We start from the raw sequence: 27,296 nt of genomic DNA, 5'->3' as shown, positions 1-27,296 counted from the left end.
AATATTGTACGCCCTTGAAAATTATATATAAATAAGACTTAAGCGTATTATCTGCTTTCATGTCAGATTTTACCAACCTGTGAGCTGTAGTGTTTAGGTGACAAGCGACCTGCTCAAATATGATACTGTTGACAATATTGTACGCCCGTGAAAATTATATATAAATAAGACTTAAGCGTATTATCTGCTTTCATGTCAGATTTTACCAACCTGTGAGCTGTAGTGTTTAGGTGACAAGCGACCTGCTCAAATATGATACTGTTGATAATATTGTACGTTCGTGAAAATTATATATAAATAAGACTTAAGCGTATTATCTGCTTTCATGTCAGATTTTACCAACCTGTGAGCTGTAGTGTTTAGGTGACAAGCGACCTGCTCAAATATGATACTGTTGACAATATTGTACGCCCGTGAAAATTATATATAAATAAGACTTAAGCGTATTATCTGCTTTCATGTCAGATTTTGCCAACCTGTGAGCTGTAGTGTTTAAGTGACAAGCGACCTGCTCAAATATGATACTGTTGATAATATTGTACGTTCGTGAAAATTATATATAAATAAGACTTAAGCGTATTATCTGCTTTCATGTCAGATTTTGCCAACCTGTGAGCTGTAGTGTTTAGGTGACAAGCGACCTGCTCAAATATGATACTGTTGACAATATTGTACGCCCGTGAAAATTATATATAAATAAGACTTAAGCGTATTATCTGCTTTCATGTCAGATTTTACCAACCTGTGAGCTGTAGTGTTTAGGTGACAAGCGACCTGCTCAAATATGATACTGTTGACAATATTGTACGTCCGTGAAAATTATATATAAATAAGACTTAAGCGTATTATCTGCTTTCATGTCAGATTTTGCCAACCTGTGAGCTGTAGTGTTTAGGTGACAAGCGACCTGCTGAAATATGATACTGTTGACAATATTGTATAGGAGACTAGAAGCATATAATTTGGCGAAAAAAACAACCCAAATAAGGTCATAGAAAATAGTTAAAAAAAAAAGTGAACAATTATATTTTGCATTGCACAGCATTAGGTATTAAATAACATACCCCAAAAAATCTCTGCATTATGCGTTCTGTAAAAAATTGCCCTACGTGCCAAATTGCTGTGTCAAGTAAACATTTTCAAAGGCACTGTCGTACTTGTGTGCCGGGAAAGCGAATATGTGCAACCAAACTGTGCTCTAAGTGTGGAAAAAATATTTCTATTGCCAACTTCAAGCGACACCAGCTTACTTGCAAGAGCACTGGAACATCTCTACCGCAACCTTCCAAGCGAAAGGTAGAAGTAACCTCCCTCGATGCATCGCCACCTGCCAAACGCGTCAAGCTGGCGAAGAAAACAGACCGATTTGCGTTTGAGCATTTATTAGAAGACTTTAACATAACATCAGACAGCTTCTGCGATGTGCGTAGTTTTCTGGAGAGCGAGCGAGCTAAGATAATATCCATCCTCAACGATGCATTGGCTACACACTCCACTAAATTCTATGCTGTGCTATGCTGCAAGTATAAGAAACCGTCTGATGAAATATATAAATTCTTCCATGCCACAAAAGCGAAAACACTGCATCAGGCAGATATCACTAACCTCGACAGCATCTACGACAAGTTTGTCGAGGAGCTTGTGGCAAAGCACGAGGAGCATCAGGCTGAAGGCTCGGGCGGTTCGCTGTGTGGCGACCCCCACGAACTTTGTCTGAAACTTAACAAATTCCTGCCACTGGCAGGGTCTGGCTATATTGCCCTGCCACCCGAGGTTAAACAAGGAAAGCTGTTCTCAATATTCAGAACAAAGACACCAAATGCTTCCTCTGGTCGGTGCTGGCAGCATTACACCCTATACCTAGGGAAAACAGTCCACGCTATGTTGCACACTACAAGCAGTATGAGTCGGAACTGGAGGATGCAATGACCGGGATTGCCTACCCTGTAGAAGTCTCGCATATTCGCAAGTTTGAGGTTCGTGCTCGTGACTTGTTGGGCCTGCAATTAGCCATCAATGTTTACGGTCTCACCGAGAACAAACATGAGGTCCACCCCATCCGGGTGAGCAACGTGAGCAACATCAACGAGGTACGAGAAATCAACCTCCTGCTCATCAAGGACGAAACCCATCACCATTACACCCTTATCCGCTCCCTCTCTCGGCTTGTTTCGACCCAACGGAGCAGTGATAGTCGCCACGTCGAGGTGTGTCGCAGGTGCTTGTCTACATTTCATAATCGAGAACAGCAGGATTACCGGCGCATCAGAGGACCCAACATTGCTGCTGAGAAGCTAGCTCGCCACATGCTCTACTGTGGTACCAACAAGCCTGCACGAACTATCCTGCCCGAACCTGGTGCAGTAGAGTGCTTTCGCATGCACAGTGCTATGGTGAAGCATCCCGCCTATATTGTAGCAGACTTCGAGGCCTTTCTTCAACCTCTGTCTAACTGCGAGCCCAACCCCGAAACATCCTCTACCATTCCTTTCCAAATCCACGAGGCCTCGAGTTACTCCTATGTTGTGGTGTGGCGAGACCAACATATTGCCTCCGAGCCCTATGTGTATCGCGGTCCCGACCCGGTCAAACACTTCCTGGAGAGAATGCAACAGGAAGCCATCAAGATAGGGAAGGTGCTGTTGGCCCCCAAGCCCATGCTGCCTCTGTCTCCCAAAAACAAGCATCAGCACGAAATAGCTCTAAATTGTCCTGTTTGCAACTCGGTCTTCACTGACGATAACAAAAAGGTCCACCACCATGACCATTATGGGACCGGAAGCTACATTGGCCCGTGGTGCAACAGATGTAACTTGAGAGCCAGGGACCCGCGCTTCATACCGGTCTTTTTTCACAATGGCTCGGGATATGATTTCCATCACTTAGTCACACATCTAGGGTACGACAATGCGAGAATCAATGTCCTGGCACAGAACGAGGAGCGTTATATTAGCATCAGCAAGTGGGTGCCGATCCCCGACTCAAGCAGCAGCATCGAGCTTCGGTTCCTCGACTCTCTGAGGTTCCTCCAGGCAAGCCTCGATGCTCTTGCTGGGAAGCTCAGAGACGACCAACTAGCCATTACCACATCAAGTTTCCCGAACATAGATGTCGCACTCATCAGACGTAAAGGGGTCTACCCCTACGAATACGTCACAGACCCTTCCAAGTTCGAAGAAGAGTTGCTGCCTCCCCAGGATAAGTTCTACAGCCAGCTGAGAGGTTCAGGTATTACCGACGAGGAGTACAAGCATGCTCAGTCTATGTGGGTCGAGTTGGGTTGCCGAACTTTCGGTGATTACCACGATGCATACCTGAAGCTTGATGTGACGCTTCTTGCCGATGTGTTCCAGGCGTTTCGGGCGACTGCGATAAACATTTACAACCTGGACCCTGTATATTTTTACAGCCTTCCTGGACTGGCATGGTCGGCCATGCTCCTGCTGACTAAAGTTAAACTTTCACTTATCTCCGATGTTGATATCATGCTTTTCATCGAGAGAGCTATCCGGGGCGGCATGGTCCAAGTGTCGCAACGCTTCGCACACGCCAACAATCACCACATGGCCACTGGTTACGACCCCTCCCAACCATCAAGCTACATCATGTACACTGACGTGAATAATCTTTACGGGCACTCCATGATGCAGCCACTCCCAACAGGACAGTTTGAGTGGGTTGATCCTTTATACCACGACATCGAAAAAGAGTGCGACGAGTTTGGGTTTTTTGCCGAGGTGGACCTTGACTTCCCCGAGAAGCTGCAGGATACATTCTGTGACCTTTCGCCTGCTCCGGAATTCAAGTGTCCACCTGGCTCGGATCAACCGAAGCTCGTCATGGACTTGGAGCCCAAAAAGCGTTATGTGCTACACTACCGGAACCTCCAGTGGTTAATGCAGCAAGGGGTCTCGGTCAAAGCAGTTTACCACGTGCTCTTGTTCAGGCAGTCTCCATGGTTGAAGCCGTACATCGAACTGAACACCAACCATCGCACTGCTGCCACTTCGGAACTTGATCGCGATTTTTTCAAATTAATGAACAATGCGGTATTTGGGAAGACCATGGAGAATGTGCGAAATCGCGTTGATGTGAGGTTGGTGACGAAGAAAACACAGTGTCGTCGACTTGTTGCAAGCCCGCTGTTCAGGTCTCGAACAATTTACAACGAACAGATGTCTCTGATTCACATGAACCGGGGCAAGGTGCTACTCAACAAGCCCATCTATGTGGGAGCTGCAGTTTTGGATCTGAGCAAGTTGTGCATGTTCGAGACATATTACGACATACTACGTGCACACTACAACCACAATATCTCGCTCCTCTACACAGACACAGACAGCTTGGTGTACCATGTTCGCACGGCCGATGCGTATGGTGATATAGCCAAAGTTCCAGCTCTTGTCAAGCTCTTCGACACATCGGGCTATCCCCAGCTAAACCGGTATGGAATTCTGCCCCGGAACAAAAAAATACCCGGCAAACTCAAGGACGAGAAAGACGGGGATGTGATTGTGGAGTTTGCTGGACTTCGTGCCAAAGCCTATGCGATCCGGGCTGAGGGTTCTGTAACAAAAAAGGCAAAGGGTGTAAGTAGTGGGTTTTACGGTACGGACAGGACCGGAAAGTACGAGCCCCCCTCAAGCAGCTTTGTTACACTTAAAACAGGCTCAACATGTCCATATGAGCTTTTTGAGCAAGTGTGGAATTCTTGCTTAATCCAAGATTTTTGTAAAAATGCCATTCAGAAAGTACGAGCTCTTCAGATTGATTTGCACACACTTACAAAAGTTGCATCAGCCAGATTTTTGTCTATAAACTTGTCAATTTTTGACCATACCAGAAATTAAGCTTATTCTGTCAAAATCCCAGGAATCTTGAATTGATATCTATTGGGTTCTGAGAGGAGTGTGGTGTATTGCCTTGTAATCAAAAAGGCTCGGGTTTGAGTCCTCATAAAATCTGATGGCAAAATGTTAATATTGTTGTTTTGTAAATACGGGGCTTTGGGTTCGAGATCAAACCCCCCTCAAGCAGATTTACAAAATTGCATCAGCCAGTCTATAAACTTGTATCTATACCCACCTATACATATTTACTTCTGGTTTAAGTTTAATTGGATACTATTCAATTTGCTTATCTAATATTAAAACAATGTAATATGCAGAACCTACCTCTAGAATTGCTTCGTGTTTGCATGTTTCTCCTCTGTGGCAATGTGCGCAATTCCCGAGACGGTAGTATTGATTTTTTTCCTCAGTATTTACAGAAATTCCCGATTATTGCATCAGCTAGTTATGTGAGAGTGACTGAGGGGAACAGATGTGTTGATACAGTGCTTCTCATACTTACTGGTTTAAATTCATATTGAACATTATAAAATCTGATATTTGTTGTAATCCACTCATATTTAGAGTCAAGCTTATATTTGTCCCAGCCTGTTATACATAACAAGGTTATTGCTATTCAAGATATGCATGTTTGTGCAGGCATTTGGGTCAGTGTGAATGATTTTCTACTTGTGGGCTATTGGCTTTACAACCTGTCATAAGATTAATATTAATAATATTAATCCATAGAGATTAGATTTAAAACCCAGGAAATTTTATATAAATACCAAAACCAAAAATATTAAGTGTATACACACATACACACATATACACATACAAATCACACAGCTGAACCCAACTGATATTTTTTATCCAGTATAAAGTTTTGAATTGAAACCCAGGAAATTGTATATAATAAACAACAACAAAAATGCCGAATCAAAAATATTGTAATAAGTGCAATAAGAATATATCCAGCTCTAATTGGGCTAAGCATCAAAAAATTTGTAACCCAGACAAATACAAAACTCCCACAAAAATTTGCCCCAAATGCAATAGAAAATACAGCATGCAATACTTCACATATACACATAAAGATACTTGCTCTGCACAACCATCCACATCTGGTCTGAAAAGAAGGCACGAAGCACCTGTTAATGCCAGAGCAGCAAAACAGCCACGCCATGAACCTATCCGTAGCAGTTTTAACGGCCAATTAAGAGATCACCGGTTTGTATCAGAGCCAAGATGTGGCATTGAGAATTTCTTGAACAGTATAAATTCTGATCTGCAGGCAATTCTTAATGCACAAAATGGCTCTTATAAGCTATCTCTCAAATTGTTTGTACAATATAAGAAACCAAACGGCACAAAATTTACGCAGCCCCACATAACAGAAACTGTACCTGTATATTCAAATTCAAATTTGGACAGAATAATAGGCAATTTGATAGATCAATTGAATATCAAACACTCTGAATTTGCGGCAAAGGAGTCAGGATGGAGCCTATGCGGTTCATCACACAAGCTCTATGTTAATATTTCTGAATTCACTCCATTACAAGGATCTACATATGTGCCATTGCCTGCTAATATCAAAAACAAAAGAGCTGTGGTCAATATAAAAAACGCCGACCAGAAATGCTTTTTGTGGTGTATATTAGCTGCTCTGTATCCAGTTTCAAGCCATCCTGAGAGAATAACTTATTACAAACAGCATGAACATGATTTTGACGATGCAATAGAGGGTTTGGAATATCCAATGTCTATTCAGAATATTGATAAATTTGAAAAAAGGGCCAGGCACATCAATGGCAAACAATTATCTATTAATGTATTTATTTGTTCCACTGGCAATTGCCCGATAGCACCTCTCAGAATCAGTATACTTGATGATGAAGCTGCAATTCCGATTGATCTGCTCTTGATTGAAGGGGATGATACACACCATTATACTCTGATACATAATCTTGAAGCTTTAGTGAGAACACAACTAGACAAAACTCATACAATATTCAAGTTGTGTAGAAGATGTTTAACTGTATTTGATGGTCAGAAAATGGTGAAAGGGGTTCGTGAAGAGACTGCAGAAATTGCTAAAAACAAGTTAATTGAGCATCTGAAATACTGTGGGAACCATAAACCTGTTCATATGGTGATGCCCAATCCAAGTGAAAATTGCAAATTCAAAAAGTTTGAAGCCTTGTTGGAACACCCAGCATTTATTGTCTATGATTTTGAATCGAATCTCAAATCTCTTGCATTCTGTAGCCCAGATCCAGAAGAATCATCAATTACACCATACCAGCTACATGAACCTTCCAGCTTTTGTTTTGTGGTTATACGGGATGATGTTGTTAGTGAGCCATACTTATACATGGGACCAAATGCCATCAAAATATTTGCACATAGAATAGAAAATGTGTGCCGTGACATAGCATCTAACATCTTATTAATATCAAAGCCCATGTTGCCTTTAACAGAGGAACAGATTGAGGATTTCAACAATGCAGAAAAATGCCCGGTATGTGATTGTGAATTTTCAGATACAAATATCAAGGTACATCACCATTCTCATACAGATGGTCGATATAAACAGGCCCTGTGTAATAGCTGTAATATTAAGATCAAGAGACCAAGATTTATCCCCATATTTTGCCATGGAGCATCCAATTATGATTTCCATCATCTGATCAGATACGAGGGGTTTGAGAAGCAGAATTTAAATATTTTAGCTGAAAATGATGAGAAATATATATCTATTAGCAAGATAATTAAAGTTGATGGTGTTTCTATTCAATTAAGATTTCTTGATTCTTACAGATTTTTACCTGCCGGCCTGGCTACACAGGCCTCTCAATTATCTGATGATGACTTGAAAATCACACGTGCCTTGTTTCCAGATCAGGACCTGAAATTAATTAGGCGGAAGGGTGTATATCCATATGACTATGTTACAGAATTTTCTAAATTTGATGAGTGTTCCCTGCCACCACAAGAAGCATTTTATAGCAAAATCAGAGGATCTGGAATCAGTGATGATGATTATCACCATGCCAAGTTGATGTGGAAGAGTTTTAAATGCAAGACATTTGGTGATTATCACATGGCTTATTTGAAACTTGATGTCACTCTCTCAGTTGATATAATACAGACATTCAGAAAATCTTCTATGCAAAATTATGGACTGGACCCAGTGTATTTTTACAGTGCCCCTGGTCTAGCATGGGCTGCAACGTTTTTGAATACCAAAATGCAATTGGATCTGATCCACGATCAAGATAAGTATCTGTTTATGGAGGAATGTATAAGAGGAGGGATGGTGCAATGTTCCCAGAGATATGCCAGAGCAAATAACAAGCATATGCCTGATTATGATCCAGCACGGCCATCAAATTATATACTTTATGTGGATGCAAACAGCCTCTATGGTCATGCCATGATGCAAAAACTACCATATGCAGGGCTTGAATGGGTTGAAGATTTCAAAATTGAAGATCTTCAGAATTTTGATGACAGTGAATATGGCCTCTTCTTAGAGGCTGGTCTGATAATTCCAGATCATTTGCACAACAAATTTTCTGATCTGCCCCCAATTCCCGAGGTTAGGTGCCCACCTGGTTCTAAACAGAAGAAGCTCATGATGACCCTGGAGCCGAAACAGGGATATGTCATATATTACAAAAACCTCCAGTTCCTGATGAAACATGGTGTTCAAGTAACCAAAGTTGGCAAAGTTTTGAGGTTCAGGCACTCAAGATGGTTGAAACCATATATTGACACAAATACAGAGCTTCGAACATCTGCAAAGAGTCAATTTGATAAGAGCTTGTTTAAATTGATGGTGAATTCAGTGTATGGCAAAACAATTGAAAATGTCAGGAAACATACCGATGTTAAAATAATTACTGACCCCAGCCGGAGCAAAAAATTGGTTGCAAAGCCCAACTTCAATTACAGAAGAATTTATGATGAGCACATGGCACTTTTCAACATGATGAAAACAAAGATCAAGTTTGATAAACCTATTTATGAAGGGGCTGTGATATTGGAATCGTCCAAATTACACATGTTAATATTGTATTATGATGTGCTGAAACCTTTTTATGGTGATCGTGTAAAATTATTGTACATGGACACGGATAGTTTTATTCTTGAAATTCAAACAGAAGATGTTTATCAAGATATGTCACAGCCTGAATTGTTTCAATACTTTGATACCAGTGAACATACAAAGATTCAACAACACCACAACAAAAAGGTGCCTGGCAAGTTAAAAGATGAGACACTTGGCGATGTTATTGTGGAATTTGCTGGGTTAAGTGCCAAGGTGTACAGTTTTAAAACATGTAGTGCTGTTGTCAAAAAAGCCAAGGGCGTTGGCAGAGTTACTGTGGAAAAAGAGCTTGTATTTGAAGATTATAAAAATTGCATCAAATCACAGAATTCAATTAGAACATCAGAAAATAGAATTCAGAGTGAGAATCACTTGCTGACTAGCAATATTGTAACAAAAGTGGCCCTGGACCCACATGATGACAAGAGATGCATTTTATCATGCGGCATGCATACTTTACCTTGGGGGCATTGTGATTTGAAAAGTGGAAATCAATGCCCAATTACAGAGCATGATTTGAAATAAATAAACATGCCCATGAACTTATTTGGGTTCAAAAAACAGGCTATTATGGACCTGCCCACACCACAACCCTCTCCTGATTTACAATCTGTAATGTCTAAACTGAGTGGCTTGTTAATTATTCATCTGAACAGCATATTTACAGATAATGATGAAGAAACAGGCAAAACATTGTACATATTTAACAATAATTTAAATCATTACCAATTACCTGTAGGTGGGCAATTGCAATTTATTACAACCCCTGAGGGTGATGTCAAGATTTCAGTAGGGAGAAATATTTATAGAATTAAGCACTCAAACATGGTTTCTGGCACTGTATATACTGTTTCTGCTGGTGACTGCTTATATATTGAGGTCCCTGGATCATATGACAAACTTATACCCTTTTTTATAGAATTAAGAATCAGATACTCTATAATAAATAACCACTAAAACAAAATGCCTAATGATATATTTGGCCATACAAGACATGAAGATCACAGTGATGAGATTTTGATGCTTGATGTCAGAGTCAAGAAATTAAGAAGTGATTTACAAGCTTTACAAACCACACTCAATGCCAGTCTTCAACTAGAAATTACAAATTTACAATCACAATGCATGGACCCTCTTCTTAAAATTGATTCAGAACTCAAAGTGCTGCTTCAGAAATATACTGATCTGGCAACATTAGATAATTTTCAAAGTTTAGAAGAAGCTGTAGCAGCTCTTCAAGCCAAATTTAAGACCCAGGCCACCAATTCCGAGCAATTGAAACAGCAATTGGAAGAGCAGATAAATAATGTCCAGACACAGCTCCAAACAATTGTCAAGAGCATAAAATCAGAAGAAGATTTTGATCTAGTCATTTCCACTCTGAAAGAACAGATTCAATCACTCCAGATACCTAACCTGGATCCTCTGCACAATGCCATAGCCGAGGTTAAAGAAAAAATTGAGACACTTGAAAATTTTATGAACAACTTGCCATCTTCTGATGCTTTGAGTGCAATAACTCGGAGTGTAGCCAACATTAAGCTGCAACTTGAAACATATGAAGATTTTGGAAAAATTCAAAGTACCATAACCCATCTTGAAGGTACAATAGCAGCAGTGCAAAGTGATTTGGCAAATGTACAAGAAACTCGCCTGCCTGGGATTGTAGATACTCTTGTCAGTGTCCAGCAACAGATCACAAAGCTTGAAAACCTCAACACTGAATCTGAACTGTCTCATTTTCATCACTTGATAGATGATATCCAAACAAAGCTTGAAATTTTACAACAATCAACACCCTCTCAGGCAGATATAGCCCTGCTCCAAAATGCTATGCAAAATGTGGCTGATGCTTCTGAATTAAATAATGTGAAATTGGCACTTGAATCTTTGCAAAATACAGTATCAAATCTTCCCACATCACAGGAACTTAAAAACATTAAGAGGGCAGTGAATCGCATATTGAAATCAGAAGATATCAAGAATATCCAGACAGAGATCAAACATCTCACTCAGACAGTGGCCACTCTACCAACCAATCAACATATTAATGAACTGCATGCCCTGTTTGAGGATATCAGAAGACAGGTCCATGATCTTACTGCTCAAAATTCAAAATTGGCAGTTGTTGAAAATTTGCAACAAATTGTAGCCAATATCAAGCAACAGCTAGGGACCATGGAATCCAATCAAGCAAATGCTCTGTCTGTTTTTGCCACCCAGCTACAAGATATTGTGCAACAATACAAGAAACTTATTGTGGACATAAAGATCAAGCCAGGTCACGATGATGTTGTTAGGACCATCAATGAGCATCTTGAATCTGTAACAAGCAGATTGCTTACAGCAGAAAAGGAAATAACAGGCATAATCGAGAATCCAAAACATACAGTAATTCTTGAATTGTACAGCATCCCCAACAAAGAATATGATTCACCATTTACACCAGGTGGCAAAATATATATGCTGTCCCCTGCACAATTTTATTACCAGTTTTTTGTTGGGGGCACATTGAGACCAATCAAGATCAAATATTGGCATCAGCCACAGGCACACCACTACCCTACCTTATCAATAACAAATGCTGAGAACAAAGTGAAAATCAACAGTGTAGAGTTAGAGGATTTTACAGACCCCAATACATTAGAAACAGCCTATGCTGAAGATGATGGCACTCTGGAATTTAAAATACAAATAGGGGACAAATTATATTTAGAAAATCCTGCAGTATCAGCTGCTGAACACCCCATAGTTGCAATATTCCTGTTTACATATTATGTCTAGACAAATTATTGTTGATGAATTACACAGACAGGCCAGACATAATTTTAAGAGACTGCCAGTAGTCACAAAGGGCATAGATGATTTATGGCAAAGCGACTTGATTGAAATGGCAACTGGACAGTTGAAAAACTTAGACAAAATCAACAAGGGCTACAAATATCTACTCACTTTCATAGATACATTTTCAAAATTTGCCTGGGCTGTGCCACTCAAATCCAAGACTGGAAAATGTGTTACAGAAGCCTTCAGGACAATCATCAATCATTCAGGAAGATCACCGCGCTATTTGCAAACAGATAATGGCAAAGAATTTTATAATTCAGTGTTTCAACAATTTATTAAAAGCCAGGCAATAAAACATTATTCGAGTTACAGTGACCTCAAAGCCTCAATTGTAGAGAGATTCAACAGAACCTTAAAAAATCTTATGTATAAACAATTTACCCTGCAGGGTAATTATAAATGGCTTACAATCCTTCCAGAACTTCTACATAAATATAACAACTCGGTCCATTCCACAATCAACATGAAACCCTCTGAAGTAACTTCATCTGATGAGCAAAAATTGATCAGCACTGTTTATTATCCTAGATACCAGCCAACAACAAGAGAGGCCAAATACAGGGTGGGTGATCAAGTAAGAATCAGCAAATATAAGCACTTATTCAAAAGAGGCTTTACAAGAAACTGGAGTACTGAATTATTTACAGTAGTTCAAGTTAAACCTGGGACCCTTAACACATATATAATAAAAGATCACCGAGGAGAAATTCTCAAAGGCAGGTTCTATGAACAAGAGCTCAGCAAAACTAAACAGCCTGACACATATCTCATAGAAAAAATTATCCGCAGAAAAGGCAACTAGTTATTTGTCAAATGGCTGGGTCATCCGGAAAACAGCTGGATCGATGCAGACAAAATAATAATATGAGCACCTGGGATGTTATAAAAAGGCTGCCAGAACCTGAACAACAGAATAAGAGAAATGGCAACTTGCTGCCTGATAATATTAGGTGTCTTATTGTTGGGCCATCTGCTTGTGGTAAAACTACACTAATGGTTGATAATTTTTTATTGGCACCCAACTGGTTAGACTGGAAAAACAGGCACTTGTATGTTTTCTCTAAGAGCTTGGAACAATTAAAATATCAGCAGCTGATGAAGATATATGATGGATTGGATATTGCCACTTTTGAATCAGATGTTAAGCCACTCCATGAATGTCTCGATAATTCTGTTGTTGTGTTTGATGACATTATACTGGATAATCAAAACAAGGTTAGAAATTTCTTTACACAGGGCCGGCACAAAAACATTGATTGCTTCTACCTGGCACAGACTTTTTCAAAAATACCGAAGCAGCTGATCCGAGACAACAGCAATTTTATATGTGTGTTTCATCAAGATCATACCAACCTCAAACACATACATGATGAATATGTAGGTGGGGACTTGAGCTACAATGATTTTTCCAAATTTTGCAGCAGGTGCTGGAACCAGGACAGTTATGGGTTTGTCACAATTGATATGACAAGAACACCCAATAGTGGTAAATACAGGAATAAAATCAACGATTTTCTAGACGTAGAGACGTATATAAATAACCATGAAACGACCAGTCATTGATGATCTTAAGTTAAGAGATTATCTTGTAAAAAGATTTAAGGGATGGAAATCAGAGAACCGAGGAATTTATGAAAAACACAAACAAACAGAACAGCCTGTAATTGATGCTATTAATAATTTAGGTAAGAATATCAAAACTGTTACAGAGCAAAATCAAGATTTGATCACAGAGCTTGTGCCTGTAGCTGCAAGGAACATATTAGATTATCCATTCACCCCACTTTCCAGTATTCATACACCTAGTCCTGTTGCTCCTAGAAGAATTGAAGCTACTCAGGATCCTATTGAATTGGGTCTTCTTGCTCAAAAATATTTAAGCACACCTAAAGACAACAAAGATGAGGTCTTTGGCTTATATGCTGACACAGAGCTTGACGGTAGCATCATTCATAGAATTGGCAATTTTAGAGTAACATTTATGGGAGATGATATAATTGTTTATTCAGAATCTCGTCTCGGAGAAAAAGGTGGTTTTGTTAAGTACCCCGGCACACCTGGGTTGTGGGAACTGATGACTCGGAAAAGGCCTGGCAGCTATACAGATCAAGATTATGAACACTACAAAGAAATATTAATAAAATCAGATGCTCTATACCAGAACAATGATCCCACACAAAAAAGAGTCAAGTCGAGCAGTGGAGCAAAATATAACAACTTAATCAAGCCCATATGGTCACAAATCAAGACAGGTAGTGGAATCAAACAATACAACACCCTGCCTAAAGAATTTGTGTGGGTTGATGATGTCAGGAAACTTGTAGATAGGTTGCTGGTGATAGCTGGGGAGGAAAATGCTGGCAACCACAATTTTTACAATGAAAAGGTTGGAATTATGGACATGATAAGCACCAAATTGTCTAATTTTATAGTGAATGACCCTAAGGGGATTGGATATCTCATAAAAATTATTAATACTCTACCACCTAAATTTTGGAAAGTCTCTGAGGGTCGGGGGCTTGTTAATGACATTATAAACAAGCTGCCATTTGAACTACACATTCCAGGCTATCAGTATTGTGGTCCCGGTACAAAATTGGATCATAGATTAAACAGAGGGGATCCTGGTGTAAATCCTCTAGATGCTGCTTGTAGAGACCATGACATAGCATACAACACACATTCTGATCTTGACAAGAGACATGTTGCAGACAAGAAATTAGAAGAGGCTGCATTTGGTAGATTTGTAAGCAAAGATGCTTCTTTAAGTGAGAGAATATCAGCATTGGGAACCACCATAGCTATGAGCACCAAACAAAAACTGGGGTGGGGGTTGTAAATAATAAACCTACAATGAAGGCCAAGGGTGTTATGTATCAGATACCTTATGCAGGTCTCAAATCTCTTAAAACTATTGACAGTCTTTTGACCAAAAAGCAGCGCAAGAAAAAAAGCTCTTGTATTGCAAAGGGACATGGTATGAAATTGTTGCTTAGTACCCCCCAATTAAAAAAATTACAGCAATCCAGGAAAAAATCACATGTGGGGGGTTTCATATTTACCATCCCTGCCATCTTAGCTGCTCTCGGGGCTGTTGGGAGCTTGGCGGGGGGGTCAGCCGCCATAGCAAAAACAGTAATAGATGCCAAGAAAAATAGGGCAGAATTAGATGAGCAGAAGCGCCATAACCTGGCAATGGAGAAAAAAGGCAAAGGTGTTAAGAGAGCCATGAGTAAGTTTAAAAAAAACAAGAGCCGCTTACAAACCAAGATATTGAAGCTTTGATCAAGCCACTGGGCATCAAAAATTTTAGAGGTGTGTACATGTCTGATTCTTTACCGGAACAACCACTCAACAAAGAGTGTGGCATTGTTAATTTGGATGAGTACAAAAATCAGGGCACTCACTGGATCTGTTATCTTAAATATTTAAAAAATGAGGCATTTGTGTTTGATTCCTTTGGAGGTGTTCCACCTGAAAATTTAATAAAATATCTAAATTCAGCTAATCTTTATTACAATAATGCCCGTCTTCAAAACTTCAAAGATGTTAATTGCGGACATTTGTGTTTATCTGTTCTTAGATATATGTCTCAAATAAATAAACCATCAATTGAAGATTTTCAAAAGGCCTTGTGGTATCTGAAACATCATGGGGGTATTCCATCTCACCAGCCAAAATTCAATATTGAAACTCAAATTGCATGATGACATAGTGTATCCCAAAACAATAGCTCTCAGAGCATTTTATGGCATGTACTTGATACCTAATATTACACACCACAACAATACAATTGCAGTAGGGGATCAAAAAATTGTCATCACTCCAGGGCAATATAATCTGTCCACTCTAAATGCTCAGTTACCCAGAGGTGTAGTGTTAAGTCAAAATTCTGTCACTCACAGAGTAGAGATTGTATCTGCTACAGAAACAGTGGATCTGGGTACTATAGGAGAGCTGTTAGGCTTTGAGAACAACACAAAACTTGAAGCGGCCATCAAACACACTGCTATGAATATACCCAAATTCTTAGCCATAGAGACTCTGAATATTCACTGTAATGTGGCCGAGGGTATGATCACCAAATCAAATGGCATAGGCACTCACAAACAAACTGGCATCATTGCAACATTCAAGCCTAATTCCGAATTCATGGAGCCAATCATCTACAATCCATCCCCAACATTATATTTTCCTGTGTGTCATAATAGAATAGATTACATTGAATTGATGGTCACTAATGAAAAAGAAGAATTAGTTGATTTTGCTGGAGCCACAACAACTGCTATCATAGAGATTAATATTTAAATAAAAATACATACAATGGAAAATATTGAGAGTTATGAGCTACAATCATTCCCTCCAAACAGGAGGACATTTGCAAATTTAAATCAACCCAACACAGAAATTGAGGTTGATCTTGATGTAGGGGACGGCTTTATACACCCTCACAGAGCAGATCTATACATCAAATTTGATGTTGTAAAGCTCGATGGAACAGATTACCCGGCAAATTCAAATATAAGACTTGTAGACAATTTTGTACCGCATCTGTTCTCTGAAATTGAGATCAGAAAGCATGGCGTTGTTATAAACAGAATAGATTACCCCGGCATTACCTCCACAGCTTTGGCTACATTAAAATTATCCAAAACCGAGGCTCCATACTACAAAATAGGGGGATTTGAAGCTGGTGATAAAATATTATCTAAAAATCACACTGTACTATTTCCCATGCGCCTGTTGCCAGGATTCTTCTCGGATTACAAAGATATTATGTGGAAAGGCGGGTTAAGAATTACATTTAGAAGAGCTGCAAATGATAATAATGCTTTGATGAGGTACAGCACATTAAACTCTACAGGGGAAGCTTTGCCTAATACCTTACCTGATGCAGGAAAATGCATTATTCAGACTATGGAGTTAAGAATCCCAGTTGTTGAATATGAGGCCAGTTACGCTCTTAAACACAAAGCAGATATAGTAAAAAATCCACAGATTCCTCTGCAATTTTACACATATCAATGCGTACAGAAGCCCGCATCTGGCACATATTATGAATTTGATGCAACAAATTCATTCTCCAGTATTCAATTTGACATGCCCGATTTTGTAGTGGTACTGTTTCAGACCGGGAGACACAATAATCAGGAAAAAAATTCAAGTAGATTTGATAACTGCAACATCAAAAATATATATCTTAAAAATGGTAGAAATGAGGTTTTTCCTAGAGAAAATTACAATTTAGACATGTCCAAGGATGATTTTCTCAAATTATATGAGGCTTTTTCTTCCTTCAAGCGCGTCACTACTGGCAATACTGACCTGTACTACACACCAGATGAATTCAAAACACAGAGACCCATGTTTGTAATTAACACCTCAAAAAGAAAACAAGTTGTGGTTAATGACAGAACAAACATTAAAATTATCTGTGAATTCCACGAGGCATTACCTGAAGACACAATATGCAGTGTTATTCTCATCGGTGAAAAATCATATATTTATGATGTGAGAAATGAGAGAGTCACAGAGCAGTTCTAGAAGCACGATTCAGGGCTTCCCCCATGGCTTCCCCCATGCCTCGTAATCAAGAGGTCCCGGGTTCGATACCCAGTAGAGGCACAAGTAGTTTGGATCCCACTTTAAAACTGTAGGGCCAGTCCCGATTAGCCTTACTGTGCATAAAATAGACTTAAAACAGCAACTCGAACTAGAAACACGATTTAAACACAGAAACCCTTTGGATATAAAACAATACTTTACCGTCAGTTACCTACCCATTTTATACCACCTCTGTTCGTAGCAGATACCTATCCAAAATACAAAAGAAATACAGAAATATTCTATAAGTTACAGACTTATGTACAACAAGACCAAGCCTAAATGCAATTCAGTTTGCAATAACAATATCCAGAAGACAATTCCTCAATATGATGGATGGTCCCTGAAAGAGTACATAGTATAGATAAGAATTTCTCTTTGAGTTCCATGACAAATGACACGTAATTTCCCTCGGAAAAGGCACAATAGAGGTAATATCAACAGATATAATCTAATGACGATGAATAGCTCTGAAAAGACGCAGTATAGATTATATCTGTTGGCATACAACCCCCGGCCATGCATAATTTATTGTTGGCCGAAACATGGGATTAATCAAAAGATTAGAAAAAGCATGCAATATTTACTTGACCTCCATTCTAATGTATTGATCAGGCAGTTTCAACAATACATTGAGCTCCTAGATAACAAAACTCTGGCGATTCTTAATAGAGAATAGAGAATTTTTTACCAAATTTAAGATCTGGGAGCTATCAACAGAGCAAAATCTCACGTATGGAATACCACATCTCTCAGGACTCGAACCCAAAGCCCCGTATTTACAAAACAACAATATTAACATTTTGCCATCAGATTTTATGAGGACTCAAACCCGAACCTTTTTGATTACAAGGCAATACACCACACTCCACTCAGAACCCAATAGATATCAATTCAAGATTCCTGGGATTTTGACAGATAAGCTTAATTTCTGGTATGGTCAAAAATTGACAAGTTTATAGACAAAAATCTGGCTGATGCAACTTTTGTAAGTGTGTGCAAATCAATCTGAAGAGCTCGTACTTTCTGAATGGCATTTTTACAAAAATCTTGGATTAAGCAAGAATTCCACACTTGCTCAAAAAGCTCATATGGACATGTTGAGCCTGTTTTAAGTGTAACAAAGCTGCTTGAGGGGGGCTCGTACTTTCCGGTCCTGTCCGTACCGTAAAACCCACTACTGGTGTAAGCAGGCAAGTGGTTCGGGAGCACCTCAAGTTTGAGGATTACCTCGAGTGCCTCAGAACAAAATCGCCTATTCTACAAAAAGAGCATCGTATCCAAAGCATTGATCATGTGCTTACAACTAATATTGTCAGGAAAGTTGCTCTGGATGCACACGACGACAAGAGGTGTATTCTTGAATGTGGGGTCCATACACTTCCGTGGGGCCACTATCGCCTCCAAACTAGTAAGACCTGCCCAGAGTGTAACAAAAAGTAATAGGCAATGCGAAAAAAAACAATTTTAATTTACTTCCACTTCCTCGATTACATGCATGCATGGCACAGCAAAATTAAACTTCTGGAAACTGCTAATTGCAATTTGTACTTATATATATAAAATTCCATATTTCTTATTGTGTGCTATTTTTTTTTTATTTATTTAAAACTGTTCAGTCACTCTTTCATTCTTGACGTCATACACAAATGTTTTCTCTGCAATAAGAATGACACTGCACAGAGTATCTGCAGGCAAGGCATCGTGGAACTCGCAGACGACCTTGATGTTGGTACGATCGTTGACCACCACTTGCTTTCTTTTCGTGGTGTTGATGACGGTCATGGGTCTCCGTGCTTTGAATTCGCTGGGCGTGTAGTACATGTCCACGCTTCCCTCGGTCACGCGTTTGTAAGCCGTGTAAGCTTCGTAAAGTTTGAAGTAATCGTCTTTGGTCACGTCGAGGTTGTAATTCTCGCGCGGGAACACTTCGTTCCTACCGTTCTTCAGATAAACGTTCTTGATATTGCAGTCGTCGAACTTGCTGGAATCTTTTTCCTGATTTTTGTCCCTCCCGATCTGAAAAAGCACTACGACGAAATCTGGCATGTCGAACTGTATGTTGTTGAACTGCGTCGTCACGTCGAATTCCATGTAACTTCCCGACGCCATCTTCTGCACGCACTGGTAACCGTGAAAGTGAATCGGCACCTGCGGACTTTTCAAGATCTCCGCTTTGTACTTGAGGGCGTAGTTCGTTTCGTATTCCACCACCGGCATTCTCAATTCCATGCTCCGGATGACGCATTTCGCTGCTTCGGGTAAAGTGTTGGCTATCGGCGTGGTGCCGTCCGGACCCAAAGTAGCGTATCGCATCAGTGCGTCGTTGTCGTTGGCCGCTCTTCGAAACGTGATCCTCAGTCCTCCCTTCCACATGATCTCCTTGTAGTCCGAGAAGAAACCAGGCAGCAGAGGCATGGGAAAGAGCACCGTGTGACTTTTCGTCGATATTTTGGTCCCGGCTTCGAATCCCCCGGCCTGGTAGTACGCTGCGTCCGTTTTGGATAATTTCAACGTTCCCACTGCCGTCGACGTGATGCCTGGATAATCTATTCTGTCGATGACGGTGTTGTGTTTCCTCACCTCCACCTGCGAGAACAGGTGAGGCACGAAGTTGTCCACGAGTATCAAGTTTGCTGCTGCGGGAAACGCGTCTCCGCTTTCCTTCTTCACCACGTCGAATTGAAGGTAGAGGTCCGCTCTGTGAGGATGAATGAACCCGTCGCCTACGTCCACGTCGTATTCGATCTCCCTGTTCGCTTCGTTCAGATTGGCGAACGTGCGACGGTTGGGAGGGAAAGATTGCAATTCGTAACTTTCGATTTGCTCCATTTTACATGTATGGTTCTTTATTATACGTTGATCTCCACGATGGCCGTCGTAGTGGCACCTGCGAAATCCACCACGTCTCCTTTCTCGTTCGTCACCACCAACTCTATGTCGTCTATGCGGTTGCGACATACTGGAAAATAGATCGGCGAAGAGGGCGTGTAGATGATCGGTTCCATGAACTCAGAACTTGGTTTGAAAGTGGCTATGATTCCCGTCTGCTTGTGACTTCCTAATAATCCGTCCGAAGATTTGGTGATCATGTCTTCCGCCACGTTGCAGTGTACGTTCAGAGTCTCTATGGCCAAGAATTTAGGAATGTTGGTTGCTACGTGCTTGATGCCAGCTTCGAGTTTTGGGTGGTTGTTCTCGAAACCTAATAGTTCTCCCATGGTGCCCAGGTCCACGGTCTCCGTCGCGGATAGGATTTCCACTCTGTGCGTGACCGAATTTTGAGAAAGGTATGTGCCTTTGGGTAATTGAGCTTGCAAAGTGGAAAGATTGTATTGTCCTGGCGTGACGACGATGTGTTCGCTTCCGACGCTAATTTTGTTGTTGTGCTGCGTGACGTTAGGTATGAGGTACATGCTGTAGAATGCACGCAGAGCCACGGATTTAGGATAGACGATGTCGTCGTGCAGCGTGAGTTTCAAGATTGAAGATTCGCTCGTGAGATGGAACACGCCCATCCTAGTGATGCTGTTTGAGGTTCCACAATGCTTTCTGGAAATCCTCGATCGTAGGGTTATTTATTTTAGAGAGAAACGCGAGCACGGAGAGGCAGAGATGACCGCAGTTCACGTCTCCGAAATTTTGAATGCGTTCGTCGTTGTAGTATATAGAGGTTTTGTTCGTTTTCAGATAATGAATTAAATTTGTAGGTGGAACACCTCCGAAAGAATCGAAAACGAATGCTTTATCATCATTTTTGTGGTAACATATCCAATGCGTGCCTGGATTTTCTTGACCGTCCAAGTTGACTACTCCGCATTCTCTTCTTTTAACGGTTGAAGGTAACGAGTCGGACATGAAAACTCCTCTGAAGTGTTTGATTTGTAACGGTCCGATCAGAGATTCAATGTCTCGGTTGGTGAGTGCTGTTGTTTCTTTTTTTTAAACTTCTTCATCACGCCCTTCCCCCCTTTCTTCTCCATGGCCAGGTTGTGACGTTTCTGTTCTTCCAACTCGGCCTTGTTCTTCTTCGAGTCGATGACGGTTTTCGCGATGGCGGCACTTCCACCGGCCAAACTTCCCACGGCCCCCAATGCTGCCAGGATGGCGGGGATGCTGAATATGAAACCTCCGATCTTTTGCTGTTTCCGCGAACGCTGCAATCTTTTCAATTGAGGTGTGCTGAGCAGTAATTCCATTCCGTGTCCTTTCGACAAGCAAGAACGTTTCTTCTCGCGTTGTTTCTTGGTGAGTAACCCATCGAGGGCACCTAGATTTTTTAGATTCGAATATGGTATCTGGTACACGACACCCTTGGGCTTCATGTTGATGCTTTATGTGTTATTTTCACGGTATGTTATTTATATATATATTCTGAGATTTTTTCTTGTGTAGTTTTTTTACGGTATGATATTTATATACCCCACCCCAATTTTTGTTTTGTGTTCATGGCGATGGTGGTACCCAGTGCGGCGACCCGTTCACCCAGCGATGCGTCTCTGCTCACGAACCTTTCGAAAGCTGCATGTTCCAATTTTTTGTCTGCTTCGTGACGTGCGTCCAGATCCGTCTGCGTGGTGTTGTAGGCGATGTCGTGATCTTTGCATGCCGCGTCCAACGGATTCACACCCTTGTCTCCTCTCTCCAATCTTTTCTCGAGTTTGGTACCCGGTCCGCAGTACTGGTAGCCAGGTAGATGCATCTCGAAAGGTAACTTGTTGATGATGTCGTTCACGAGTCCCTTTCCTTCGGCCACGTTCCAAAATTTCGGAGGCAGCGTGTTGATGATTTTGATCAGGTAACCTATGCCCTTGTCGTCGTTCACGATGAAGTTGGAAAGTTTCGTGCTGATCATGTCCACGATGCCAACCTTCTCGTTGTAGAAATTACGGTTACCTGCATTCTCTTCGCCGGCTATCACCAACAATCGGTCCACGAGTTTCCTCACGTCGTCCACCCAAACGAATTCTTTGGGTAACGTGTTGTAGCGTTTGACGCCGCTGCCTGTTTTGACCTGGTTCCAAATCGGTTTGATGAGATTCCTGTACTTCTCGCCGCTGCTCGATTTCACCCTATTCTGCGAGGCGTCGTTGTTCTGGTACAAGGCATCCGTCATGATCAGAATTTCCTTGTAACTTTGGTAATCTTCGTCGGTGTAATCTTTCGGCTGCTTTTTGGCGACGAGTTCCCACAGTCCCACCGTACCCGGATACCTGTTCCAACTATCCTTGTCGCCTAAATTGACTTTAATGTCGTTGCCTTCGAAGGTCACCTTCGATTTCCCAATCTTCCACACCACACCGCCGCCTTCGCTGGTTTCCATGCTGGGATACAATCCGAACACTTCATCCTTGTCGAATTTCCCCGTGCTCAGGTAGTCTCGTGCCAAAGGTCCCAACTCGATTTTATCCGAAGACGTGCTGCCTATGGCTCGACGTCGTGCCGGTGCATCCTTCAGTTCGAACGGCGTCGAAGGAATGCTCGAAATGGGTGTGGGTACGGCGTAACTTTTAGCTGCGAGCGGTACGAGTTCGTTGATCAAATTTTTATTTTGTTCCGTGACACTTTTAATTTCCTTTCCTAGACCGCTGATGGCATCGATCACGGGTTGATCCTGACGTTTCTTCTCTTCGTAGAATCCGCGATTGTCGGATTTCCAACCTTTGAAGCGTTTCGCGAGGAAATCGCGAAGCTTGAGATTTTCGTCTTCGATTTTTCGTTTCGTCATGACGTTATTTATACACGTCGTTTCTCACAACGTTGCAACGTTTAGAAAGTCGTTGATTTTGTTTCTGTATTTTCCGTCGATGGGTTTCCTCGTCATGTCGATCGTCGCGAATCCGAAATCGTCACCGTTCCAGCAAGAAGAGCAGCGTTCCGAAAATTGATTGTAGTTCATGTCTCCGCCTACGTAGTCATCGTACGCGTGCTTGAGGTTGGTGTGATCTTGACGAAACAAACATATGAAATTAGCGTTGTCGCGTACTAACTGTTTTGGAATTTTGGAAAACGTTTGAGCTAGGTAAAAGCAATCCATTTCTTTGTGACGACCTTGCGTGAAAAAGTTGCGAATTTCATTTTGATTTTCCAGGATGGCGTCGTCGAACACAACGACTGAATTTTCACGACAATCGTCGAGTGGTTTTATTTCCGAGGCGAACGTTGCAATGTCCAGACCATCGTACAGTTTCATCAGTTGCTGGTATTTGGATTGCTCCAAACTTTTCGAGAACACGTACAGGTGCCTGTTCTTCCAATCTAACCAATTCGGTGCGAGGAGAAAATTGTCCACGAGCAGTGTCGTTTTCCCACACCCCGAAGGACCTACGATCAGACAGCGGATGCTGTCGGGAAGCAACTTGCCGTTCTTTTTTTTTCTCGTTTGACTTTCCGGATCCGGCAGACGCTTCACCACGTTCCACGTACTCACAAGATCACTTCGTTCGCGTCGATCCAACTCTTTTCCGGAAGTCCCAGCCATTTGACAAACAGTTTGTCACCTTTCCTACGCAATACTTTCTCGATGAGGTACGTGTCGGGGTGTTTTGTTTTAGAGAGTTCCTCTTCGTAAAATCTTCCTTTCAAAATCTCGCCGCTACTATCTTTTATTATATACGTGTGTCGGTTTCCGGGTAGAACTCGAACCACCGTAAAGAGTTCCGTGCTCCAATTTTTTGTGAATCCCTTCTCGAAGGTGCGTTTGAATTTGCTGATCCTCACCTGGTCTCCAATTTTGTATTTAGCTTTTTTTGTCGTGGGTGTGTACTTTGGACAGTAAACTGTAGAAATTAAACGCTGCTCGTCGGACTTGGTAACGTCGGCTGGCTTCATGCCTATTGTTCTGTGTACCGTATCATTATAGGTGTCGACGAGTTCCGGCAGGATGTCGACCCATTTGTAATTTCCCCGAAGCGTGAATCGTTTCCACATGTGTGTTTTCAAGGTTCGATTGAATCTTTCCACGATGCTGGCTTTGATGTGACTGAAGGTCGAATAATATTGAATCTTGTGTTTTTGAATAAACTTTTGGAATACGGCGTTGTAAAATTCTTTACCGTTGTCCGTTTGCAGAAACCGTGGTTGTCTGCCGCCGCTTTCGCGAAAAATTAATTTGAATGCTTCCGTGACGCATGTTCCCGTTTTCGCCTTCAAAGGTAGAGCCCATGCGAATTTCGAAAATGTGTCTATGACGGTGAGGAGGTACTTGTTGCCCTTGTTCAATTTATGTACGTTTTTCAAATTGCCGCTACTCATCTCCACGAGGTCGCTTTGCCAGAGGTCGTCGATGCCCTTGGTTACCACAGCCAAACGTTCGTAGTTACGGCGTGCAGGTTTATGCAATTCTTCGACGATGGCTTGCCTAGACATTTTTTTAGAGATTACGTTTCAAGAGAAGCACAAGCGTGATGGGATTCAAAGAGGGTGGCACTTCGCTCGTGTTTTGAATGATCAGCTTATCGCCGGCACTCACGTCGAAAACGGTAAGATCTTCGTCTTCGTGTATTTCATATATTTTGCGCGTTTCGTTCCAACGTGCCAGAGGAATGTTTCCTGCTTTCTGGACACCACGATTCGATATCAAAGTCATGGTAGGAACGCTAGCTTTTCTGCCGTGAGACCAGTACGAAAATTCGTTTATCTGAATCGTGCCATCGAGGAGAAACTTGTAGTACGGATGATAAGGATGCAACATGTACAGTTTGTTACCTTCGACGAACGTGGAGATTCTCTGTTGATTGGGAACGCTGTTGATTTCGATGGCTTGCAAGGTGAACAATTTGGCGAATTTAGTGTCGAAGGTGACGAGATTACTGTGAACTTGTCCGAGTTTATTTTCGATGGGCAGCAAATGCTCGATTATGGCATCCGTTACGGCAGAAAACGACGGTTTGATTTTCACTTCCACGTTCAACTGCTTGTAGTTTTCGTTGAGTTCTTGCAACTTGGCACCGAAAGAGGCCAGCGTCGATTCCTGCGTGGATTCCAGCACTCCAACTTGATCTCTGATGTTGACGACAATGTTCTGAAGGTTCTCGACTTGATTCAATTTCGAGCTCTTCTCGGTAAGATCGTTCACGATCCTTCGCATCTCTGTAAACTGCGTGTGAAGGTCGGCGACGCTCTGCGAAGTGGGCAGCGTCGACACCAGCGAACTAATTTCGTCTCGAATCTGTTCCACGTTCGCCGTTTCCGTTTCTAGTCGTTTCAGCATTCGAGATATGTTTCTTTTCAAAGCGTGCAATTCTTTGGAGGTGGGGAGATTGGCCACCCTACTCTCGAGATCGCTCAATGAACTTTTGATGTCGTTCGAATCGGATAGTGCCGTCACCGCCGTTTTCAATTTTTCCAAATCTTCGCTCGAAGGCACGCTCGTCCGTAACGATTCCAAGTCACCCTGTATGTTGTCGAGTACGTGATGAAAATGAGCGAGATTCGTTTCGACGTTTAAATTTTCTAAATATTCGATCTTCTGCTGAACCGTGCTTAACGTGTCTTGAATGCTCGTCAACGCTCTCGCTTCAGCGTGAATATTTTTAATTTCTTCGTTGATCAATTCCAAGGACGCCTGAAGCGTGGCGATGGTGGTTTGAATGTGTTCGAAATCTCGATAGGCCTCCAATTGAATTTTTATGTTCGCGACGCTTTTACCGATGACCTGCAGTTCGTCCGACGATGGTAGGTTCGTCATTGTATCTTCCAAAGTCAGCAACTTGGATTTAATTTCTTCCAACGTGCTGGTGAATTCTTCTTGTAATTTGGAAACGACGACATGCAAGCGTTCTGCGTCTATATCGTTCACGACGGTTTGAAGTTCAGAGAAATTCTCTTCTATTGCGGAAGTTCGTTCTTCGATTTCGAGTTTCAATTTTTCCAAATCTTCATTTTTCGATTGAAATTGCTGTAATTTGGCCAAATCATTTTGAAGCGAATCCACGCTCAACTGTATATTTTGAACGTTGTCGTAAGAAGGTACGTCGACATAATTTTTTATCAGCGTCTTCAGTTCGGAATCGATTTTCAGAATGGGGTCGAGACATTGCGTTTGGAGCGTAGCGATTTCCGACTCTAAACTTTTGTTTAAGGTCTCCTGCAAAGCAATCAAATCGGTCCTCAACTTCTTAACTCGAATGTCCAACATGAGAATCTCTTCTGCGTGGTCTACACGCTTGGTGTTGCCGAAAATGTCGTTAGGCATTTTTGGTTAACGGTTATTTATAATAGGATAAACGATTCGTAATTCTACAAAGAGAGGAATGAGTTTGTCGTAATCTCCGAGAAGTTCCATGTAAAGATAATCTCCTGCAGAAACATCGTACGTAATGTTAGAAAGCATCTTGTCGTGCTTGATTCGAAAAATATTCTTGCCGGTAGAAATTTTGATTTCGCCTGCGTTTTCCGGATTCACGGTGATTTGAAGTTTCCCGTCGATCGGAATTTCGTAGAAATGTAAATTGTTATTAAAAACATAAAACATTGCCCACATCGTCATTCAGTTTCGTCCAAATGCTGTTGAGATGAACGATCAGTAAACCATTGAGTTTAGATAATACGGAAGGTAAGAGGTTATTGAAATTAGGCGGTGCAGTCTCCATGTTGATCTGTTTGCGGAAGCCAAAAAGATTCATTGTCCTTGTTAGTTATTTAAGAATACGGTCAAAATTTTTTTTTTTGTAATAACAGGCAAAGTTTTTTTTTTGTTTGCTTGCGTCACAATACAGGCACGCGCGCGCGCGTGTGTGTGTGTGACACATTGTTCCCGAAAGAGGTTTACAAAGGTCACGATATATAAACATTTGGTCCCACAGTTGGAAAATTACGATAAGGTGCATTCATCCTTCAAGGATGAGAGAGTGCATTCGTCAAAATAAACGCACGCGCGTGTAAAAATTATACACCGT

The sequence above is a fragment of the Lepisma saccharinum genome, chromosome 21 (genome assembly GCF_977018435.1).
Source record: "Lepisma saccharinum chromosome 21, izLepSacc3.1, whole genome shotgun sequence".
Lineage (NCBI taxonomy): Eukaryota > Metazoa > Arthropoda > Insecta > Zygentoma > Lepismatidae > Lepisma > Lepisma saccharinum.
This window is presented reverse-complemented; position numbering follows the sequence as displayed.